Source organism: Podarcis melisellensis, assembly GCF_964234715.1.
Source record: "Podarcis melisellensis genome assembly, chromosome: 13".
In the NCBI taxonomy this organism is placed as follows: Eukaryota; Metazoa; Chordata; class Lepidosauria; order Squamata; family Lacertidae; genus Podarcis; species Podarcis melisellensis.
In genome coordinates, this window is record NC_138545.1 from 18845473 (window position 1) to 18867796 (window position 22324).

At 49.1% G+C, this 22324-nt stretch overlaps 1 protein-coding gene and 1 long non-coding RNA gene across 5 annotated transcripts in view; one reads left to right on the forward strand and one right to left on the reverse strand.

Annotated features, from left to right (window-relative positions):
• The window catches only part of GRIN2D (glutamate ionotropic receptor NMDA type subunit 2D), a 59440-nt gene extending 42158 nt beyond the window's left edge, over positions 1-17282 (reverse strand). The window contains exons 1-2 of one of the 3 annotated variants that reach the window (XM_081885898.1): positions 17266-17282; positions 16126-16196 (exon numbers count right to left, since the gene is read on the reverse strand). The gene's annotated coding sequence lies outside the window, so the exon portion shown is untranslated. Of the gene's footprint in view, positions 1-12065; positions 12164-16125; positions 16197-16828; positions 17023-17265 lie in introns of those variants that run through there. The other 2 variants (XM_081885897.1, XM_081885896.1) reach the window with 2 other exon arrangements.
• The window catches only part of LOC309355334, a 114687-nt gene that overhangs the window by 88131 nt on the left and 4232 nt on the right, over positions 1-22324 (forward strand). The window contains exon 3 of one of the 2 annotated variants that reach the window (XR_014162492.1): positions 11567-12042. The exons of the other annotated variant lie outside the window; for it this stretch is intronic. This is a non-coding gene — a long non-coding RNA (uncharacterized lncRNA). Of the gene's footprint in view, positions 1-11566; positions 12043-22324 lie in introns of those variants that run through there. 2 annotated transcript variants of the gene reach the window in all.

Consider the following 22324-nt stretch of genomic DNA (forward strand, 5'->3'; position numbering starts at 1 on the left):
AAAGGTGTATTAAAGGCTATTCACCTCTAATCTGCTCCCATGCACATCAGGAAGCAATAAAACAGGATGAACCTGTAAATAGGAATCCTTTAATTTAAGACAAATAGGGATTTAAAACAGGGGGGAGGGGACAAGTGGCCCTCCAGATGTTGCTGGACTACAGCTCCTGTCAGCCACAGCCAGCATAGCCAGGGATGATGGGAGGTGTAGTCCTGCAACATCTGGAAGGCCATTGGTTCCCCATCCCTTGACTGAAACGCAGTAGCAGTTGGTGGGGTGGGGCAGAGCCACAGAGACACCCTCCCTCTGGCACCACTGCAGCTTACCCGGGCAAAGTTGGGGCAAAGAGAAGGTCCAGGTCGCACAGACGCACCAGCAGGAGCACAAGTTCGGTTCTGCCAGTGCATCTGTGCAGCCCTAGTCTTGCCCATGCTAAGCCCCCCCCCCCCGGCCCAGCTCCCTCAAGGTAAGCTGTGGTGCTTCCGGTGGCAGGAGGGCTCCACTGCTGCTTAAGTCTCAGTACTGCTTTGCCTGACAAACTAGATCAGCGGCGGCTGCTGCAATTAAGTTTTATTACCAAAAATAATGATGATGATCACAGATCAGGTCTGAAGAAACATGGGAAGAAAACACCGGGATTCAACAGAAAGACAAAGATGTCTGGATGCTCAGTGAAAAGTGAATGATCCAAAGATGGCAGTTCCAGATAAAAGGGCTGCTGTGTAAGCAATCTGAGTTAATTAATTTGGAACACAAAGCTATGATCTTGCGATCACCGGGGGCAAACACCCTGCCCCCTACCCTCTAGCTGGCACCACACACTATGTTCCAAAGCCACTGAGCTGTAGCTTCTTCCCATGCATACACATTACTACTACTACTACTACTACTACTACTACAGTGGTACCTCGGGTTACATATGCTTCAGGTTACATACGCTTCAGGTTACAGACTCCGCTAACCCAGATATATTACCTCGGGTTAAGAACTTTGCTTCAGGATGAGAACAGAAATTGTGCTCCGGCGGTGTGGCAGCAGCGGGAGGCCCCATTAGCTAAAGTGGTGCTTCAGGTTAAGAACAGTTTCAGGTTAAGAACAGACCTCCGGAATGAATTAAGTACTTAACCCGAGGTACCACTGTACTTATATATTGCCCTTTATCAAAAGATTCCAAAGTGGTGTACAACATTAAGAACATATTTTATGGAGCACAATAAAAAGCATAATAATAGATTAGCATCATCGTCATCATCATCATATAATCACAATAACAGACACACACAAACTTGCTTTAACAGTCCCTAGATTATTTAATGGCCATAGGGTTGGGTAAAGAGGAATGTTTTTGCCTGGTGCCTAAAGACATGTAATGATGGGACCAGGTGAGCCTCTCTGGGTATTGAGGTCCTGAGCAGTGTAAGGCTTTATAGGTCAACACCAGCACTTTGAATTGGGCCTGGAAACTAATTGGCAGCCAGTGCAGTCAGGCCAGGATTGGAACCTCTCACTAGCAATATCTGGCACAAATCTGCTGGGAAGTATATTGATGGCCACACCGTCTTGAGCACCCAGTGTGTTCTAGTAATTGCTGATTATATGCCAGGATAGTTCCCTTCTTTCCCCACATACTAGGGGCAGGGTTCTGTTAGTCCACTGGCTTTCTTTTCCCTCAGGTGACCCTGCTTTGAGGTTGGCTTGCAGACATCTGCTAGTAAACAGAACAAGGACTTTTTTCTTTGACACCAGGGTTTTTAAAACTGCAATACCGTATACATAGTCAAAAGCCCTGATGTTAACAACACTCAGGCAAGCAAACATACACATATGTCTGTATTCAGACGATTTCTGTCAACCCACACATTCACCACAGAAGGCTAAATACTGAAACGCATGGGCTTCCTTGGTCTACCCTGGGGCCACATGAAAACAAGGCTTGACACCAGGGTAAGTGGGAATACAAGTATGATCTCAGTTGGAAGAGAGGAGGTTAAGCCCATATATCCCCTGTGCCTCTTTGCTGAGGAGACAGTAATTTCCGCAATCACAGAAGTGTTTCTATTCCTGGGAGTGCAATCAGAAGCCGGCGCTCTGCCCGGCTCATCAGGGCCTTCAGCAAGCAAAGACCCCCCCTTCTTCCCCCCTTCATGCTCCTGTCACCCTACCACTATCAGGAACAGACATGGAGACCATACCATACCATCTTACAGACCCCAAAGAGGGAAAAGAATAAGGGTGGGTGAATAGATATGCCAGTGCCAAGTGGTTAGAGAGCTGGTCCAAGAGGCGTCTCTGCCACAGATCACTAGTACAGCCTTGGATAAGTTGTTTTTCCTGCACCCCTATTTGTCCCATCTGTAAAATGGGACTACTGATAATCTGCTTCCTTGTGGGCTTGTTTGTGAAAGCAACGTCGGTTTTTTTAAAGTGCTCTGCAAATTATGAATAGTGAGCAGTGCACCATGTACCCACATGGGGACTAGGAATAAATAGCTGCCCTCTTCCCCTAACCCCCCCCCCCCGAGACTCCTTCACATTGGCCAAGATGTGAAGGGTGAAGAGCCAGGTCTAGTGACTAGAGTGTCAAATCCCCACTCAGCCGTTAAACCCATGGACCCCGTGCCTGCCCCCCTTCTCTTTCCCCACTCCCTCACAGGGTTGTTGTCAGTATAAAACCGGGGAGGGAAGAACCACGTACACCAAACAGGGTAAATATATAATAAGAAGAATAAATTCTTATAGAGATGCCACTTCTGTGTAGGAATTAATATGCCCTAGCCCAATGGGTGAGCACCCACTTTGCACAGAGAAGGTTCAGTTCCCAGCCTTTCCACATAGGGCTGGGAGAAAACCCTGCCTGAAATCCTAGAGAGCTGCTGCCAGTCAGTGTAGACAGTGCTGAGCTAGATAGTCATCTGGGTCCTGGCTCCGTAAAAGGCAGCTTCCTATGTTCCTAGGCCCCCTGCATGTAGGAATTTCACTGTTGCAAAGCAGTCCATAGAATGGACAAAGTCTCAGCTCTTAAATAAACGCATGTGAAATAACACACACACACAGTCAGCTCCTGCCTTTACACCCACACCACATAAAGGCAAGCCGGCTATTGCTGACGCTTTCGCCTGCATTCCACATCCTCCAGAAGACCGCAAGAGGCCTTCCTAATGCTCTGCCCCCATTGCTGTAAGACTTCTGCCCCCACTTCCCTCGCACTGCCTCTTCTCCCCACTCCCTCAATGAGCTTTCCTTTCTTTTCCCTTTTCTTCCTCCTCTCCCCTCTCTCTTTGGTTCCTGCCGGAGTTATTGATTTTCCTGCCTTTTCTTTCTCTCCCCTCGGGGCCCCGAGTCGTGCTGCGTTTTTGTCCTTTTTCTCGCTTTTTCTTTCCTCCGCGCGTCTCAGTTAGAGGAACACAGAAACGAACATGGCCCCCGGGTGTTTGACATCGCCGGGTGGATGCCACACACCAGGGCAAACAGCCTCCGCACCCCGCAAGCAGACAACACACTTTTGCCTGGGACTAAGGCAGCTGCTTCTGGGTTGGAGGTGGGTGGTTGCATTGACTAGACCATTGTTGCCTCTATGCTAGGACTTACAAACACAAAAACGTTCCCTAAATTTCCTCTAGGGTGAGAGGGGGTTATGGACACGGCAATCCTCTACACCTGCTCTTGGGTTGGCGGCTGTTAACACAGGGATCCCTTGCTTAGTACTCAAGGACAGCTGGGATACAACAGGGACACTGGCTTGGCGAAGCTCACATACTTTTTCTTCACTGGCATGACAAGCACAAATGCTGCTGAAGTATTGGAGGAATGAAGCCGACACCCTCAAGCACCTCAAGGCTGAGGGAGGGCAAGAGAGGCGTCCAAGTCCTCTGCAGGAAAAGCTTTGAAAGACCTTTCCTTGAATCCCCCGTGTTTGTTGTGTGCTGTTGTTTAAATCAAAGGCAATTGCAGCTGAGTCTGGTGTAGAAATCCTGCATTCGGAAAGACTGTGAGGTCCGTGTGTCTGAGGGGCAGAATCACAGGGTCTGGGGAACATGAGGGATGGAAGGTACAGATGGAGGGGAGGGCTGCTAGATCCAAAAGACAGTCTGAGACTCATAGTTCAGTGGTCCAACATAGACCCTGGCTGTGTCCCCCTGGCACCTCTGGCTGAAGCAGGTGGGCCCTGTGAAGGCCCATTGAGCCGTAGGAAAAGACAACTCAGGGGGCAGAACCAAAAGTGGGTGGAGAGAGCAGCACTGCAACTTCATCTAGCACTCACTCTTTCTTTCCCTCTGTCACACCATCTTGAAGCTCCCATCCTCCCCCAAGTTACAGAATATCAAACAGCAGGGCTGAAAAGAACCTTTCCTGACATTTTGGAGCCTTCTATCAGATAGAAATATGGCCCAGCTTGAGTGTAGAACAAGGCTAAAATAGTGTGAGACATCTATGGGTTAGGGTTGATGGGCATCCTTATTGTGGGGTGACATACCCTCCAATATTTCTCCAATGAAAATAGGGACGTCCCACTCCGTAATGATAATTTTACTGTTTATATCCCACACATCTTACTGGGTTGCCCCAGCCCTCTGGGCAGCTTCCAACATACATACAAAGTATCATAACAAAACATTAAACATGGAAAAAACCTTCGCTATACAGTGGTACCTTGAAAGTCGAATGGAATCCATTCCGGAAGTCTGTTCGACTTCCAAAATGTTTGGAAACCAAAGCACAGCTTCTGAATGGCTGCAGGAAGCTTCTGCAGCCGATTGGCAGCCACGGAAGCCCCGCTGGATGTTCAGTTTCCAAAGAATGTTTGCAAACCAGAACACTCACTTCCAGGTTTGCGACATTTGGGAGCCAAAACATCCAAGTACCAAGGCATTTGACAACCAAGGTACAACTGTACAGGATTGCCTTCAGATGGCTCGGTGGTCAGATAACTCCATACCCTCCAACATTTTGCCAATGAAAACAGGGACATCCTAAATGGGACATTCCCGGATCAAGTCAGAAACTGGGATGGCTTCTCTAAATCAGGGATGTCCCTGGAAAAACGGGTCTGGGGTGAGGTTGGAGCACAATAGGATACAGGGCCTTACTGCAATGAGGCACTGTGTGAGAGTAGTTCTTATGTCCAAGAATTGGTCAGTTGCCTACCCTGGATGGGGTTGCACTGACTCTTAAGGAGCACGTTCACAGTCTGGGGATGCTTCTGGATTCGGCTCTGTCGCTGGAGGCTCAGGTAGTCTCAGTGGTTCGAAGTACACTTTACAAACTGTAGCTGATTTGACAGCTGTGGCCATTCCTGGACTAGGAAAGCCTTGCCACAGTAGTTCATGCATTGGTTACTTCAAGACTGGATTACTGCAATGCGCTCTATGTGGGGCTTCCCTCACGCTTCATCTAGAAGCTGCAGTTAGTGCCGAATGCTGTAGCATGATTGCTGACATCAGTGAGGCCTTGTCAGCATATAACACATGTGTTCAGAGATCTGCACTGGTTGCAAATTTGCTACTGGGCCAAATTCATATAAAGCATATAAAGCAGAGGTCCCCAAACCAAGGCCCACAGACTGGATAAGGCCCAAGGGACTTGTTTATCCAGCCTGTGGCGACCCCCGCCGCCTTCTGCCGCCGCCTGCGCTTACCGGCGCTGTGCTGCGCAGCTGCCCACTTCCGGGTCGGAGGAGCACCGGAAATAGTTTGTTCACATGCACAAGCGTTATTTGCACATGCGCAAGAGTTATTTCCGGTGCACATCCAGGTCGGAGGAGGCCCGTGCACACAAGCTATTTCCGGTGCTCCTCCAACCCGGAAGTGCACCAGAAATAGTGTGTGCGCACGTGTATGGGCACACATTCCCCTGCCCTCCGGCCCGCCACACGATTGGCACTGGAGACACCAGCCCGAGGCGTGGTAAGTTTGCTGACCCCTGATATAAAGCCCTTAACAACGTGAGACCAGTTTACCTAGGAGATCATCTTGCTCCATGTGCCCACTCAACCACTTTGATCAGCAAAATTGGTACTACTACAGGTGCCACATATACCCATTCTACATTGATAAGAACTCAATTGTTTAATGCACTTTGGAACTCCCTGCCTATTGAGATCAAGCACTTGCCTTCACTGTAGTCTTTTGAGCACCTGGTGAAAACATTCTTGTTTAGACAAGTCTACCCAGATGCTAGGAAGTTGAAGTGATTTAAATCTGCTTTAGCTTCTGTATGTTTTTAAGTATAGCCGTGAATTTTTCTCAACTTTATTGTTTTACCTTTTTATAAACCACATTGAGGTTGTTGTTGTTTTACAATCAAGCAGCGTATGAATGTTATGAAATGAATGAATGAATGAATGAACAGTTTGATATTGGGTGACCCCTTGATGTGACTTTGTGGATGCGTCTGGTTGCCATATAATGGGGCAAAAACGGGGGGGGGGATTGCCTGTGTGGATTGTACATCCTTTTGGCCCCACTCTCCGCTCCATGATTCTCTTAAGCAAGAAATAAATGGAAAAAAAGAGCTCCATTAGATCAGACCAAAGGCTCAACTAGTCTAGACTCCCATTTTGCACACTGGCCAGCCAGATGCTGCCAAGAAGCCTACAAACAAAGCTTTCACCACATTTATTCTTCCCAGCAACTGGTATTCAGTGGCACTGCCTCTGAACCTGGAAGCTCCACACAAAGGCTGCCATCCATTAATTAATCTAATCCCCCTTTAAAGCCTTCTAAACACATTGCTCACCCTTTTTGCAGCAGCAATTCCACAGGTTAATTATGCATTGCACGGAGGCAACTCTTCATTCTGTCCTGATCCTCCTACCAACTGACATAATTGGGTGACCCCAAGTTAGGGGAGAGTGAGGAAAAACTCATCAGTATCCACTTTCTCTGCCCACTGGGCATATTTATAAAGCCTGTTTATCCCCCTCACTTTCTAAACTATAAATAAATAAATAAATCCAAACAGTTGGTGTTGAAAGTTGTGAGGCATCCTAATTTGGGGAAGAGGGAAGGTGATGCTGGGATGATCAGCCCCTGTTTCTCTTTGAGACACACAGCACCGATGAGACGACACACACGCCTCAGAGAGGTTTAATCAAAGTCGGCAGGTTTCATTTCCACCTGCCAGCTGCCTGCAGGAGCAAAATCCCCCTGGATTGCGACAGGTTTTTTGGGGAGGAAAAGTGGGGGACCAAGAAAGGCTGCCAGGGAAGGAAATTGGGGGGGGGGGAGTTATTAGCCAAGAGGAACCAATCACCAGGTTCCCAGGGCCAGAGGGGAGATGAGAGGGTCTAGGGTTTCATGCGTCAATTTCACGCCTCCCACAAACCCTTAATCCCATCAAGTGACGCTCACAGGCTCTTCTCTGACTGTAATTAATTTGGAAGCCACACATGCGCGCACACACTCAAGACGTGCCCGCACAAAATCTCTCCCTGCTGATGCCCGGTAATCCCAGGTTAATACTCCTCCCTCCCACCTCCATTTTGGGCTTTTCTCTCCCAGTTCTAACCTGCTACTTTTATGCAGCCCTACACACCTCACCATACTCAACTTTTAAGCCGAGTCAGAAGATTAGCCAGAGCCTCTGTTATTCAGTTTATGGAGTAGTGATAAAGCATGTGCAGAGTGCATTTCAGTTATATACCGTAATTTCAGCCAAACTTCAATTTGGCTGCTCTGGCTCAGAGACTAACAAGAGGCTTGAGCCTCATTACCTTTCATTTTAGAAACCTTTCTCCTAAGATACTAACTTCTAATAGGTGAGGTGTTTGTGGCCTAAATCTTCCTGGATTCTGCAATGTACCTCCCCCTGCAAACTCCTCCACCTTAAACCACTCCATTCTTAGTTTATAGCACTAGCCTCTCAGTGCCAGGTGAAGGAGAATCCCTGCCCAAACAGCTGCTCCCGAACTCTCTTTCATTTCTTCCCTCCATTGGCAAGGCCCCTTCCCAGCTGTTTTGGTGTGCGCACAGATTCCATGCAAAGCTGCCAAAACCCTCTGCCTCGCACTGGATCACCTCTGTTTCCTGGAACCCGGACAACAGGCCACTTTTGCTAGCACAGCTGTGCCTAGCAGTTTTGTGAAGCCCACACACTCTCTTGCTCTTTAGTGGAGCATGGGGCGGGGGGGGGGGAGCTTTTCATAAGTATCCATTAATGGCTTGATCTGGAAACTGGAGCACCTGGAGGAAGGGGGTGGGTCGGCAATGGTCCCAGAATCCTCTGCTTTTTGCAGGAAGGAACAAGGGTGCAGGCGGCGAGTGGCGGCAGTGAGAGATAAATGAGAGAGGGTGTGAATGAACACAGAGACAGCATGTATGAAAAAAGTGGCCGGTGGTGAGAATCAGTGTTGGCACTGCCAGAAAGGGCCTGTAGGTTTGGCTGAAGAATGGTATTAATAAACAACACCATGGATTATATGCAGAGGAGGGTGGGCAGAGTGTGTTGAAAAGGAGGCACTTTCTCTCATACAGCCATTTACAATCGTGGCATCTCTTTCTGAATGGGTGTTATCTATAGAATTATTCCCATGTATTTGCTTGCAGCCTGAATTAGTGTGTCTGGGGAAGGGGTAAGAGCTGCAGCCAAAAACTAGATTCAGGAGGATCCCTGTGTACAGCATGGAAACATTGCAACCAGAGAAGGTTTTTGTTTGGTTGTGAGTGTATCTGTGATAAACTGTGACCTGGATGAGCTTTGTAATAGGATGGGCTGCACACACAAGATCAATATTGGCAGCTACAGTCAAAAGAATCTGTCCAAGGGTGGGAAGGATGACAGTTTCCTTTATTTCAACCTGGGCATTAAAAGGCAAAGACATTTCTCTCTAGAAGCAAGGTGTAGCTATGGAGTAAAACAGTACCCTTGATGACGTGTGAAAAACAGGGCCAAAAATTAGGGGATGTATTTATAAATTATCGTAAAGCTTGACAGCCCAGTTGTTGCAGATTTGGAGTAACTTAGTGTGCAACGATGTCGGCTGTGGAATTGCAGACATTAGAAGGCAAGTGAAGTTGTCATATGCTTAGTCAGACTACTGGTCCATCTAGCTCAGTATTGCCTCCACTGAGTGGCAGCCTCTCTCTGTGGTTTTAGACAGGGATCCTTCCCAGCGCTGCCTGGAGATGCCAGGGATTAACCTGGGATCGTCAACATGCAAAGGATGTTCTCTACTACTGAGCTGAGGCCTTCCTAGAGCTTACTGTCTTGTAGATAGATTTTTTAATATGGGCCTGAAGAACGTGAAAGCGGGCAGGTATTATCTAAAAGCGCATTAACATATAGGTACAATGGTGCAGTGTGAGGACTATCATCTCAAAGGAGCTATTTAAAGTACTACATTAAAGTGTATTTATGGCAGCAAAACACAATGGCACGACTAAGTAGGTCTGTGTGCTAATATGCAACCATGTTGTTTTGTCTAAGTAGTGTCTGAAGTAGAACATTGTTACAGTGTTTACTGACCTGTTGGTACAATGGCATAAAGGATGTGCATATGGGGAACCCGTCCTCCGCCGCCCCCCAAAGTTGTTGGACTAACGTTTCCCCACCCTTGTCTTAAAAGACGTTGGCATCCTGCATGACAAAAATCGTGTCATACAAGCCATGAGGCTATGTAGCGACAGGGCAGAATCTGGTGTCAATTCACATTGTGTAGGATGGCAACATCTCCTTGAATGAGGGTAAGCAGAGCATTTGAGAACATGACGTAACACCCCAAGAGCAGGTAAGTAGTCCATATTTGCACAAGGGAATAGATATGGCAGTATACTTAACTGTAGCTGTTGCAAGAAGGAGCAGTGATAAATCATGTACCTAAAATTCTCTAGCAACCACATGGGGAAGATATGTAGAGATAGAACCCTACTCACAAAAGCATCTATATTTCAGAAATATGGTTAACATGGGAAAATGTGTCTGACAAATGCTGGCAATTGTGCACGCTCCCTAGACAATGTGGAGAATATCTTAACAAATGGGAATTGTGTACACTGACCAGTCAATGTGTATAGCCCTCCAAGGGATATTAGTGAATCTGAGCATTTCACACCTGACCAGAGAACGTACATGTTTTCCAACTGGTGAACTCACCATGACCAGCCAGTGTGTGAAATATGTTGTCAAGTTTGCACACATTTCCCAGCATCACTTGAGTTTTTGCACATATGCAGAGTTCCCTGTTTATGCTCTTCATTTGAGTACACTGTCTACTACAGCACCTAGCGAATGTGCAAACTAACCAGTGCTTATGTATGTTCTCCATTCAACTCACACTACTAATCACGGAGGTGCATACATATCAATAATTAAAAGAACACAGCTACGTTGCTGGAAGTACATTTGATGAAAACCGCTTGCAAAATGGTGGGGGCAAACTATTGATTCTGTCTCAAGACCTGCAGATAAAGCTACCGGGGTGTTTAAAGACAGATGGGTTCACTATGCAACTGTGTTGCTGCAATTTCATTGTATATTTGGGGAAAACATGGGAATATAGGTGGAAGGCTGTTGTTGCCACAGGCAGTGTCAAATGTTTACTTGTCCCCACTGTATTCAGTGTGTAATCCTGGTTGTGTGTGCGTCCTCATACAAGTTCACAGTACTACTGCTATTAGTAATAATACTATTAGTAGTGCTGCACTGTATACCATTTATTTATTCAAAAATTTATATCCCACTTTTTACCATGCAGGTCTCAAAAGGGCTTATAACCATAAAATTACAATAAGCAAAATTTAAAACATAAATTAAACCGCCAACCTTTCAAATCTCAACAAATAACATTGCTGTAGGCACTCTAATGCATTCTGGGCACTAAATCTGTGCAGCACAGTTAGTCGTGCGCCTCAGCATCTCTCACTGACCACACCCAAACCAGCTAATCTGTTGCTAGGAGGCTCTTCTAGCAGCCAACGCCTCTTGAAGGGAGAAAAGGCACAACCGGTGAGAAAAATCTACAAGTGGCAGGAGGAGAGAGGAAGCCATTCCGACTGTGTGCTTGGAGGGAGAGACCACACATGGGGTCTCTTTCTCAGGCAGCAGAGAGTGTTGCCTTGACCCAAGGATGGAGAGGGGAATGGCTGTAGCTCAGTGGCAGAGCACCTGCTTTTCATGCAGGAGGTTGCAGGTTCAATCCCTGGTATCTCCCGGGAAAGCTAGAGAACTGTTGCTGGTCAGGGTAAACAAATGGGCAAAGTGGACCAGTGGTCTGGCTCAGTATAATACAGCTTCATTTGTTTGTAATACCATCCACGGCAGACCAAGAGGGCAAATGTGCTTAACCATTCTTACCTAGTCCATCCTCTGGAGGTAGATGACTAATACTGCCATGTTGAGAATGGCTGAGACTTATTGGTCCAAGTCCATTGAGTGAATTGATGGCTGAGCTGGAAGGGCGGCGGGGGTGAGGGGGGGGGCGTTGAGGTTGAACTGTGGCCAACCCCTGCATGCTAAATAATGCTGGCAGTCAGGAAAGGGGGGGGGGATTTGCTTTGATGCACTAAAACAGCCATGCGCGCACACAACCTGAAGAGACACAGTTATTGATACCGAGCTATACCCATGCCAGAAGAGTCACCCGAGCAACACACAATCAAGAGAGGAGGCAATCGGCAAAGCAGACAGTCAGAGGGCAGAGGCAGCCACTGATCCACACGCACAGTCAGAGAGGAGAGAACAAGCCATGTGCACAAAAGGGAGAGGCAGCCTCTGATACAGGTTCACACAGCAGGTGAGATTTAACACACACACCCCAGTACAGTGATCAGTAAAGAGAGGCAGCCTTTGATGCACCTGAAACAGCAGCAAATAGGATCATTGACACACATGCACAATCGGAAAGGCAGAAACAGCCACTGATACAGCCAAGGACACACCTGCTTTGTAAAATGCTAGCAATCTCACATGTGAACGGCCAGACTCCAGGTGTGAAAAGCCCACATAGACACATGAAAAGAAGCACACGCTCAGATACTACACACCCAATGATGTGGGGTCCCAAGCGCAGATACTCATAGACAAAGATGCACACACTCAAAGGTCATAGTCACCATCAGGCTGGGCCATACCAATGATCCATCTTAATCTAGTCTCCAGAATCCGGCAAGGAAAATAGCGCTTCAGCCCCCACAGCTGCGGAGCCCACTGTGTGGCCCCATTTCCAATCCTAGGGAAAAAGCGGGCAGAAACATCTTTGTGACCAGCAGCCACAGACTGCCGCCAAGACTGCACAAAAGATGAAAAGTGGTCCAGCTAGCCTGCAGGCTGTAGCAAAACACCCACCTGCAATAGAAACTGGGCTGAGAAAAGGATGAGAAAAGCCGGAGCTCGCACATCCTTTCGGAAAAGCCAGCATCACCTTAGGGATTCCGCCCCCACCTCCCCACACGGAAAACATTGTTTCCTGAGGAAACCACAGTAGTAATTACAAAGTGATGTTATCCTCTGCCTTGCATTCAGCTTCACAGTCGTCTTCCGCAAGAGGCTGGTTCCTGCACCCATCTTTGCTGGCTGCTATCAGTTTTACCCCACTCTCCATTATTCTCTCTAAGGATTCCCTTCCTTTCAAAAACAAAAACCCACTTTGAATCCCTACCTATTTGCATTGTCCGGTGACAATGAGTTCCATAGGCATTTCAAGGACTGCGCATGAAGTGTGAGGAGAGCTTTTTAGAGAAGGGTGTCCTGAACATAGCAGGAGGCAGCAGGACAGAGAAAAGGGAATACTGAATGGAACACACACACAAACAAGACAGTATTTCTTTACCAAAGGTCCTGTAATGGTTCCCACCTTTCTTCCTGTGGTACAGCACCTCTTGCCTTGCTCCTCTCTATTAAACATCACCCTGTGGACATTACCTTCTTCACCTACTGCCTCACCCTTTGCTTGGCATGCAAGTGGTCATGAGAATGTGGCCCACGTTCTCCAGCCAAGCCTCTGCCCCTCTGCCTTGTTGAGGGGTCATAGGTGCTGCAAGTGCTTTGCATGCTGAATCGCAAGCCTCCTCTTAAAAAGAAGGGACCTGTGGCCTTTTGCCAGGCAACTCCCTAAATTCCCTGGCCCCCTCTTTTCTTTCCCTTCAGTTCCCTTTCACACTCACACCTTGCTGCTATTTCTGTTAGATGGCTGTTCCCATGGGCTGGCATGAGACCTTACGTATGAAAAGAGTTGCCCAGATGCCAACATACGCGGGAGAGAGGGCACCGTGCTTGAACTATGGGGTAAGGGTAGAGGGCCTTAATAAAATGGACAAGCCCCACCTCCTGACTCCTCCCATTTTAGCCAAACCATGCCTTTTAAAGAGAGGCATCACAAAGAGTATACCTCTCACCCACCCGCCCCCCACTCCGCCCAGTAATTTGAGCACTAGGAGGGCATGTGAGGAAGCACCTTGTGAATTCTTTGGGAAAAGCAGAAGGTGCTGGAAGGGGATTCTGCATCTAATTCTTAATGACCAAACCTTTTCCGAAGGAGTTCAGGGGCCTGGTCATCAACACCCCCCTTCTGTTCCTCTCTCTTACCTCTGTGCCCTTCCCAGTTCCCAGTCCACTATTCAGTCACTGACTGACTGGCGCCCAGCAAAGCCACCTACCTCCCCCTTGGGCCCACGCGTGCATGGGAAGCATGGAGCCACTGCTGGGCATGTGTGCACATGCACACATGCAAGCTGGGGAGGAAGGCAGATGTGGCAGGCTAAGCGATGTCATCTTCCTCAGGCACATGGAGCCAAGGAAGGATGGGGGAGGAAGTGTCTCCTTATCTGGACTCTTGGGCTGGCGTAGGAGGCAGCTTCTGGGTTGAGAACGGGGAAGGCGGGAGGAACCCAGTCCTCTGCATCCAGGGTTAGAATTAGGAAACCAGCCACCTCTGTCATTTTGGGAGGGGGAGGGACCTGAGCCAACCAGGATGCCTGCCTGGGTTCTCTCCCACCTCTGCTGCTAGATCTCGGATACATCCATTCCCAACTCATTTTGGGCAGAGTACAGACTCAGAAAGGATTCTGCTGTGCTTCAGCCTGGCGTTCAAATGGCAGATTTTTCCTTTCCTTTAATGACTGGTAGATAAATCACTCTCTGTCTCAACATCCCAGCCTTTCCACCCGCTCACAAATAAAATCCTCTTTAACTCCCATCCTACCTGTCAAAACCCTTATTAAGAGGCCAGTTTAGGCAAGCCTCCTATCAACGCCCCCCTCCCCGCCCCACTTTGGGAGGGAGAGTTACCTCTGTAAGAGCCAGCCTGCCACCCGGTGGGGAACCTGAATACCTCCTAATCGTCTTCAGGCAGCCCCTTCCTTGGCATGGTCTGGCTTGGGACCCCTCCATTCACACGTCCCTGGTCTTGCAAACTGCCATCTTAAGATTCCCTCTGCTGGCTTTCCTGCTGCTGCTGCTGATGAGAGGTGTGGTCCCTCCATGATCATTCATTGACCAAACCGCGCTGGGGAAAAGTCTCCTTTCCCTCCCCAGCTCCACCAGGCTTTTCATCCCCGCTCTCACCTCAGCTAGCTTCTGATCCAGGCAGGCCAGGCTGGGCTTCCTTTTGTCCTGCAGCTCACACCCAGCGAGATCCTCTGGCAGACCCAAGCGGGGGCCTGACTCTGGCTCTTCTCACACCTCCAAACCCAATTTCAGAGGGCGCGTGGCATCGCTGGCGTCTAGGACCCAGACGGACGTGTGTGTGTGTGTGTTCGGGGAATGGGCACAACCCTGCAATGTTCACACACTGTCGCCCACCCACCCCAGGTTCTCCAGCGCCCCTCCCCTTTGTGGGAGAATCCTTTTGGGGGGTGGGGCTCTGTTGCTCCAGTCCTCCAGCCCCCAGTGGAAATCTGAAGATGTCTGGCTCCTTGCCTCACTTGAACCACCGCGATCCACTCCCTTCCTGAAGGATCGAGTGGCTCCCTCCTGCTTTGGGCTCCCTCCTGCTCTCAGCCCCGCGCTCCTCCTAGAAGACCCAGGAGCCTTGGCTCTCTTTCCCACCGCACCCCTTTATGCTCCTCGTTAGTACTGCCCGGGCCCACTAACCACTAGGCGCTCTTCTCCTGCCAGAGTCTCCTGGCTCCTATCCGCTCCGACTGCCTAGGCTCCGCTCCCAGAGGGTCCCTGGAGAGCCTTCCTCCCACTCGCCCCTCCAGACCCTTCCGCTCTCCCATGGGAACGCGGGACCCGATCCTGCTAGATTCCCCCCCCCCCCCTTTCCTTACGCCGCTTTAACGGAGGCCGTTCAATACAACCAGAAAAAGACTCTGCTCTAAGGGGAAAGAAGGGATCCCCCCCCGGCCCCGCTTTCCTAGCTTTTCTTTTTGTCTCTCAACGGGAAAAAAGGTAGATGCCCTTCAATTGGCTTTCTTCTTTTTTTTTCTCCCTCTCTCTCTCTCTAAAAAAAAATACAGACTGCTAAGAAAAGCCAGACGCTGCAATCAAGTCTGTACGCCTCTTGTCTCTCTGATATTCTTTTGCAGTTGCATAGGTTGGAATTAATTCAGAATAATAAGAAGGAAGGTTTTTTAAACAACAACAACAAAAAGCCTTTCTTTCTTTCTTTCTTTTTTGCATCTCATACTCTTGCAGTCTGGGTGATTAATGCCACAAACAAATCGCGCGCGAGCGTGTACACACACACACACACACACAGAGAGAGAGAGAAAGAGAGAGAGAGAGAGAGAGAAACGGGGGTGTCACTATTATTTCCCCTGCAACCCAGTGGGGGGGAGTGTTAGAGAGAAAGGGTGCCGTTAGAAGTATGAAGTCAAACCTTGGTATCGCCCCCCCCCCGGAAAAGGGCAAAATCCTAAATCAAGGGGGTGCGGGCTTTTCTCTCCAACTAGGGACAGCTTGCACATTAGTCCGACGTGTTTCGAGATCATCCATATGATGGAGAGGGGCAGTTCAAGCTCCCCCCATCACTTTTCTTTAAACACACACACACGCACACACGAGAGAGAGAGAAAGGTGCTGGGGGGGAGGTGCCAGAGAAGCCCCCTCCTCCCTCCACCTCCTCCAAGCCCCCAATCCCTCTGCCCGTGACCCTGCACAACAACACCCGGACGGACGTTTGTCTCGGCATCGGGGGGGACGGACGGACGGGGGTGTCTTAAGTAAATAAATAAAGGGAGCCGCTCTTACCTTTTCATGACAACTCCCGAGGACAGAATAAGCCAGAGGTGAATGGAAGGGGTGCAAAAATTTCTCCGCGTCTGGAGAGAAAAAAAGAGGTTTTTTCCTCTTCTCGTTTTTGCAAAAAAATGATTTTATTTATCATCCCCATTTCCCCCTCGCTTTAATCTCCTTTCCTCCTGCGGGGAATCAAACGAGCGCTAAATCCAACCAGCCACAGGAGCGGCGGCAGCAGTAGCAGCAACAGCAGCAGCAGCATCCTCCTCCCCCCACCTCGTCCTCTTATCTCCCCCCCCCCCTTTTCCCTTCCAAAAATTTCTTCCCGATCTTCATTCACCGCTCAGGCGCCCCCCCCCCGCCCCGCTTGCCTTCCTTTCCCTCCTCGCCCCCCCCCCCGCGCCCTCTCCGCGTCTGTCTCCGTTCAAGGTTGTTGCAGCTTCCGCGCTACACATGTTGCATCCCAAAGTTAAAGCAGAGAAACCGGCGCCGGGGAGGCGGGTGGGCGAGCGGGCGGAGGGTCGCCTGGGCCGGGAGGGCTCGCGCGAAAGACAAGAAAGGAGCCCAAGTCTCCCTTCTTCCCTCGCAGGCTGCCTTTCCCCGAGGCCCTGAGCCTAGAAATCTCCGCATCGCTCGGAGAGTTGAGTTATTTATTTATTTCAACGCCCCCCCCCCCGCGGTTTTTCCTTTCCTCCCCCCCCCTTTCCCGGGTCACCTTTCTAAAAAACACGCGGCGGTGCAAAAAGGAAAAAAGGGGGAGGTGAAGAGAAGCGCATGGGGAGGAGGAGGGGGGCGAGCGGGCGCTGATATATTTTTATTCCTTTAACGCAGACCAGACCACGTCGTCTGTTCTTTTCCCCTCTCTCGCGCAAGGCAAAGATACACACACGCAGACACACATACACACACACACACACACACGCCAGAGAGGGTCATTAGCATTCCGCACCAACACCACGTCCCCACCAGCACCACGGCAGAGGCAGGTTGCAAAGCGAGGCAGAGCAGGCGAAGCACAGCGCTGCAGTCCTAGGCGCTGGGGGGGGGGGGGAGCTGGATCGGATCCCTGGCTTCCCCGGATCCCTTCTCAAAAGTAAGGGGGGCGCACACACATCCACGCGCGCGCGAAAAAGAGAGAGAGCCGGCACGCACCAACCTGGCTCCTCCGACTGAAGTGAGGCTGGGAGCCCTGGGTCTTCTTGGCAGAGGCCGGGATCAGGGGGGAAATCAAGGGGTGTTGTTGGGGGGGGACCCACACCCGGGGAGGGGGCTCGCCCCCTCTGCGTGGGAGATGTGGTCTGTCTCCCACGGCCACGCGAGGAGGTCGAGGCGGAAATGCAACGCAGAGAGAAAGGTGAAGTTTGACAGTGTCCGCTTACTTGCCTGCAAAAATCCCTCCCTCCCTCTGCCTTCCCAACGTGCCCACAGCATTAGAGGTGCGAACTGACCCAGAGCGAGAAAGAAAGAGGCGACCCCCGCGGGGGAGGTAAAAAGACCACACCATTTGCATATGGTTGATCATTGGGATGTATGCAAATATAGCTTGCCCATTGCTTAGCATCGATCAGAAGGCGAGCCAGCCGGGTTGCAGAAGAGTGGAAGGGGGGGGCGGAGTAGAGAGGGATCATGCCAGTCTTCCTTTGGCTGCCATCCACCCTGCCATGAAGACTGTAGAGAGATGCTTAGGATGGATGGAGACTGGAGAAGGCATTTTTAAAAAGCAGTGAAAAAGATCGTGCATCCCACTCCCGCGTTAACAAAGGTAGGCAGTAAAAACAGGTTTTTTGGTTCTGTCCCTGTGGCGTCACGCAGGATGGAGAGAGACACCACAGGGCTATGAGAAGCCAAGCAGGGAAGAGCTTGTCACACAGCCGCTGGTGGGAGAAGAAGTGAAGTCAAATAAACGAATCAATGGCTGTGGTAGTACAGGCCGGGCGTCGTTAGAGGGCGCTGCACGGGCCAGGTCCCCACCTGCCATTTGGTTTTCTGTTGGCAGCCTGGGGAGCGCGGCGGGAGGGATGGGGGCGGAGTATAAGAGGAAGTGCAGGAGCCACGGAGAGCGGGGAAGCCATTTGAGAACAAAGGCAGGTTTAGTCCAAGTTGGGGAGGGAGCAAAAGAATCCTGTTTGGTGTTGGATCTTTTGGCGGTAACAGTTGGAAGGTGGGAAAGCCCTGCTGTCATTTAAGTGGATTTATAGCCCGCCATATTTCAAAGACTCATGGTGGGTTGCAAGGAACATGGCTCTGCCATTGACTCTCCAGGGTTTCAGAATCCGACAGAAGCCTTTCCCAGTATTTCCCTCCTTGGAAATGCCAGAGATTGAACATGGGACATTCTGCACTGCTCCACCACTGAGCTGTGGACTTTCCTCCAAGCCATCAGCTTCCCTGGCTCTGCCCAAGAGAAATGCGCCATCCCTTTTCACAACCCAGTCAGCACTACAGACACAAAGCTGTTCTAAGCTCTTCCCACCTGCGATTTGTAATGTGATTCAGCATCTGCCCCCTAAGGATCAAGAAGATAGTGGGGTGCAAAGACTCTTGAAGTGCAACCCTCCCCTCCCCACATGCATGGACACACATCATTCATAGAATTGGAAAGCTGGAAGAGACCACGGGGTAATCTAGTCCAACACCCTGCTATGCGGGAGTCATTCGCCCAACGTGGGACTGTAACCCATGGCCCTTAGATTAAGAGTCTCGTGCTCTACCAGCTGAGCTCTACCCTTCAGTCCTCCAAGATTCATCCATATAATTCAGGCTGCAGCAGAGAGTAAGGGAGGAGGGGAGATTTCTTACCACTTGCCAATGTGCTTGCAGGAGAGCCCCAGCTGAATCAAGCCAGTGAGCCAGAACACACACTAAGAGAAGGCACACACACCTTCAGCTTCCCTGACCATCTTGACCTGGGAGCAAACATTCTTCTTTGGACCCAGGTAAGTTGATCAGAGAGTCATGGGTGCCATGCAAAATTCACCCATATTATACACCCTGGGGGAATTTTACTGGAACTCAGGTCTGTTCTACCCAGTAACTCCCTCTAGTTGCAAAATCTCTTTGGGTGCCTCTTCCCCCTCCCCCCACGCTTCCAGGCCTGGAGAGCAATTGCCCTTTGGAATTTTCTGTGGAGTGCTAGAATGGCCCACTTCTTGTTCTCATTGATCCCTGTTTCCTTTTTGACGCAGTTTCCACCCCAAAATCCTCCACTGAAAATTGAATATAGTAATTTCTGGGTCACAGTTTCCTTTCAAAATCATTTCATGGCAGGCTGCTAGTCAATAGCTGAATTATTATATGACTATCAATGTGAAACATAAAGAGAATAGGTCCCTGCCCTATAGAGCTTGCTTTCTATGGTTCTTTAAATATGTGTTTTGTTTATTTTTGTATATACCATAACAAAACAAAAACAACACTAACAAAGAAATCACAACTCCCACTCAGTGCAAAAACTGTTTTCTATGTGAAATGATCAGATTTTGAAAATATCTGATATCTCAAGGCATCTTGCCATAGCAATCCATGTGTGGAGAGTGTTCAAGGGAGGCGGGGGGGGGGCAGCTGCCCCCCCCGTCAAGTAAAACAATAGAACTAATTAACCAACTGACCAGTCATGTTGGTTCTGCCCCCTCACAAAATCCTGGCTACGCCCATGAGAGTGGTTGGTTGCGTTCTTTAGTGGCCGCATAAACTAATACATTAGCTGCAGACTAATACATATTGAAGTTGTCAATCCAGGTGTTATGTATTTGTGTAGTTCTATGTACGGCCAGTTGTTTAATTAAAGCTAAAAACCAAATCTGTTGGTATCAGGTTTCAAACATATTGGAGATGGGGGCTTTCCAGAACTTTGCAACAGCCAATATTGCTTTAGCAAATATGAATACTGTAAAAGCGAGTCCTTTTGAAATAACCCAGGTCTCTGATTTCCCGAGTTTCCATCGCTTTTGCCCCCTGAGATTCTGAAAGAGTATCATACTTGGAAGTCCTCTTCTGTCTCTACTCATCTTGTGGCTCAGACTACAAATTTATTCCTCTAAAACTTTCCTACTGGTCGTAGCTGTTTGATATCTTGACTCATAAAATGTGTGGGGTGGAAGGGAACTTGGGGGATCCAGCCTAACCTGGGCTCTTATGAAAAGAAGGATGGTATATAAATGCCATAAATAATGGTAAGGATAAATAAAAATAACTCCCTTGCATTGGGACAGAGCCCTTGTGTACCAGAGATGCTCAGAACCCCAGTGTTAACTCTTCATATGGAATAAAAGGGGTGGATGTGGGAGACCTCTCTACTTCCTAAATCAAGATGCCACTCTTTTAGCATGTTAACAGAAGCAGCATGCTATAAAAAGTGGCACAATTTTGGTGCAGTATAGTAATTATTCAGTGGAGGAAAGTATTCCTCATCTGTTTTGGGAGGAGAGCATATCTGTGTCTATGTGCAGATGGTGTTCCTTTCAGATAATTCACATATTGCTGTTTGAGTTTGCTAAATACACGTACCCTAACCTGAGATTGGAATACATTTTGAACTTTGGATCCACTGCTTTGGAATAGTGAGTAGGATAAACAGCAATCCAATCAATACAGGGTTGGGAGCAATTTATGTTTACATAAAGTTACCATGTTAATGCTTTTTCATAAAACTTTTTTTAAAAAAACAACAACCCAACCTTTGCTTCCCTTCCCTTCACCCAAACCTACAAGCTGTGAAACTCACCTATCGCCTCCTCTCTAGCACCAAGCCTTGCTTGGCTCCAGTCCAGTCCCTATAGCCAAAACTCACTGAACCCAGAAGCTTTTGTTGACAAGCTGGGGCAGCTGTTTATAGTTTGCACGCCACCCTAGTCTCCAAGCGGTGCAAGGTTCCAGGGGTCTACCCAGGGTTTGGTTTCCTTGGAATGAGGGACAGCAGAGACTGTCTTTAGGGTATATGGTTTATATACACATGTATACAACCTGGGTCTATGATGGAGGGGCTCACAGCATTAACAGCCCAGGAGATCTTGCTTCTCGCATCATCACAGCCTTGGATTCAAGCAGAAATCAAGCATGGCCCTCACTCCCAGGCTTCTGCCTGCCTCTAGTCCAGCTCACATACTCAACTCTGCCTTTGTCTTCCTCACTCCCAGCCAGGTGAGGGGGGGCACCCATTTGCCCTCTGGCACAGAACAACCTCCCTTATTACACGAAGGACACATACCCAGGGGTCATTATGGCCCTTGCTTGGCTAATTAAAAAATGTGGAATTCCCCAAACTCACAACAGTATGGAGGTGTCACCCTCATTCCTTGATGCAGCTTTTGCTGGGATCAGCTATTTCTCCAGGGATTTCCCCCCTCTAGCTTCCTTATACTGAGCCAAACCATTTGCACATCTAGTTCAATGTTGTCCAAGTTAACTGGCAGTGGCTGTCTCCCAGCCCTAACCTGGAGATGGCGGCAATTGAACCTGGGACCTTCTGCATGCAAGGAAGATGCTCCACCACTGAGCTAAGATGCAGCTACCTCCAGGTTGTTGAGAGATGCCTGTTTCTCTCCCATTTGTGTCCCCTTGCCCCACTTCTTCTTCTTCCACAGCGCACGGCTTCTGCTGCAACCATAGAATTGGGGCTGGGAAGTTTGAAACACAGATACCACAAAAGGGGGAGCATTTTGGCTGAGTCCTTCTAGCAGCAGTGGGAAAGCAGAACAGCTCAGAGGAACAAAGGAACCCTTCTCTATTCATGACACTCGACTTTTGCTGGCAGGGAACAAGGGAATGAGGAAGAAAGAGAGAGAAAAATAGACACAAGAGAGAATGAAAATGTCCAGCACCAGGATTCCAGCTGCCTTTAATGAGAGAGATCTGTCCTCCCTTCAGGGAAAGGAATGGGGGCTAATGGGATAGCATAGGGAAGGAGGGCAGGACTCCTGGGTTCTCTAAGTGGGAGCAGTGAGGTGACAGGGGACTAGAGCAACAGGGGGGTGTTGGGAACTGAGGTTCTGAGCATTCGGGGTGGTGGGGCAAGGAAGAGCCTGACATCAGAATTAAAAATCCACATGAAGGAAAAATTCATGATCAGGGGCCAGCAGGAGCACAGATACTTTTACGTCAGATTTTTAAATTCAAGTACATTTGGCAGGCAAAATTCATGAGTAGGAGACACAATTCCTGCTTGTGTTTGCTCACAGATCTTTCCTGGAAATTCCCTGTGGATTCTCTGTAT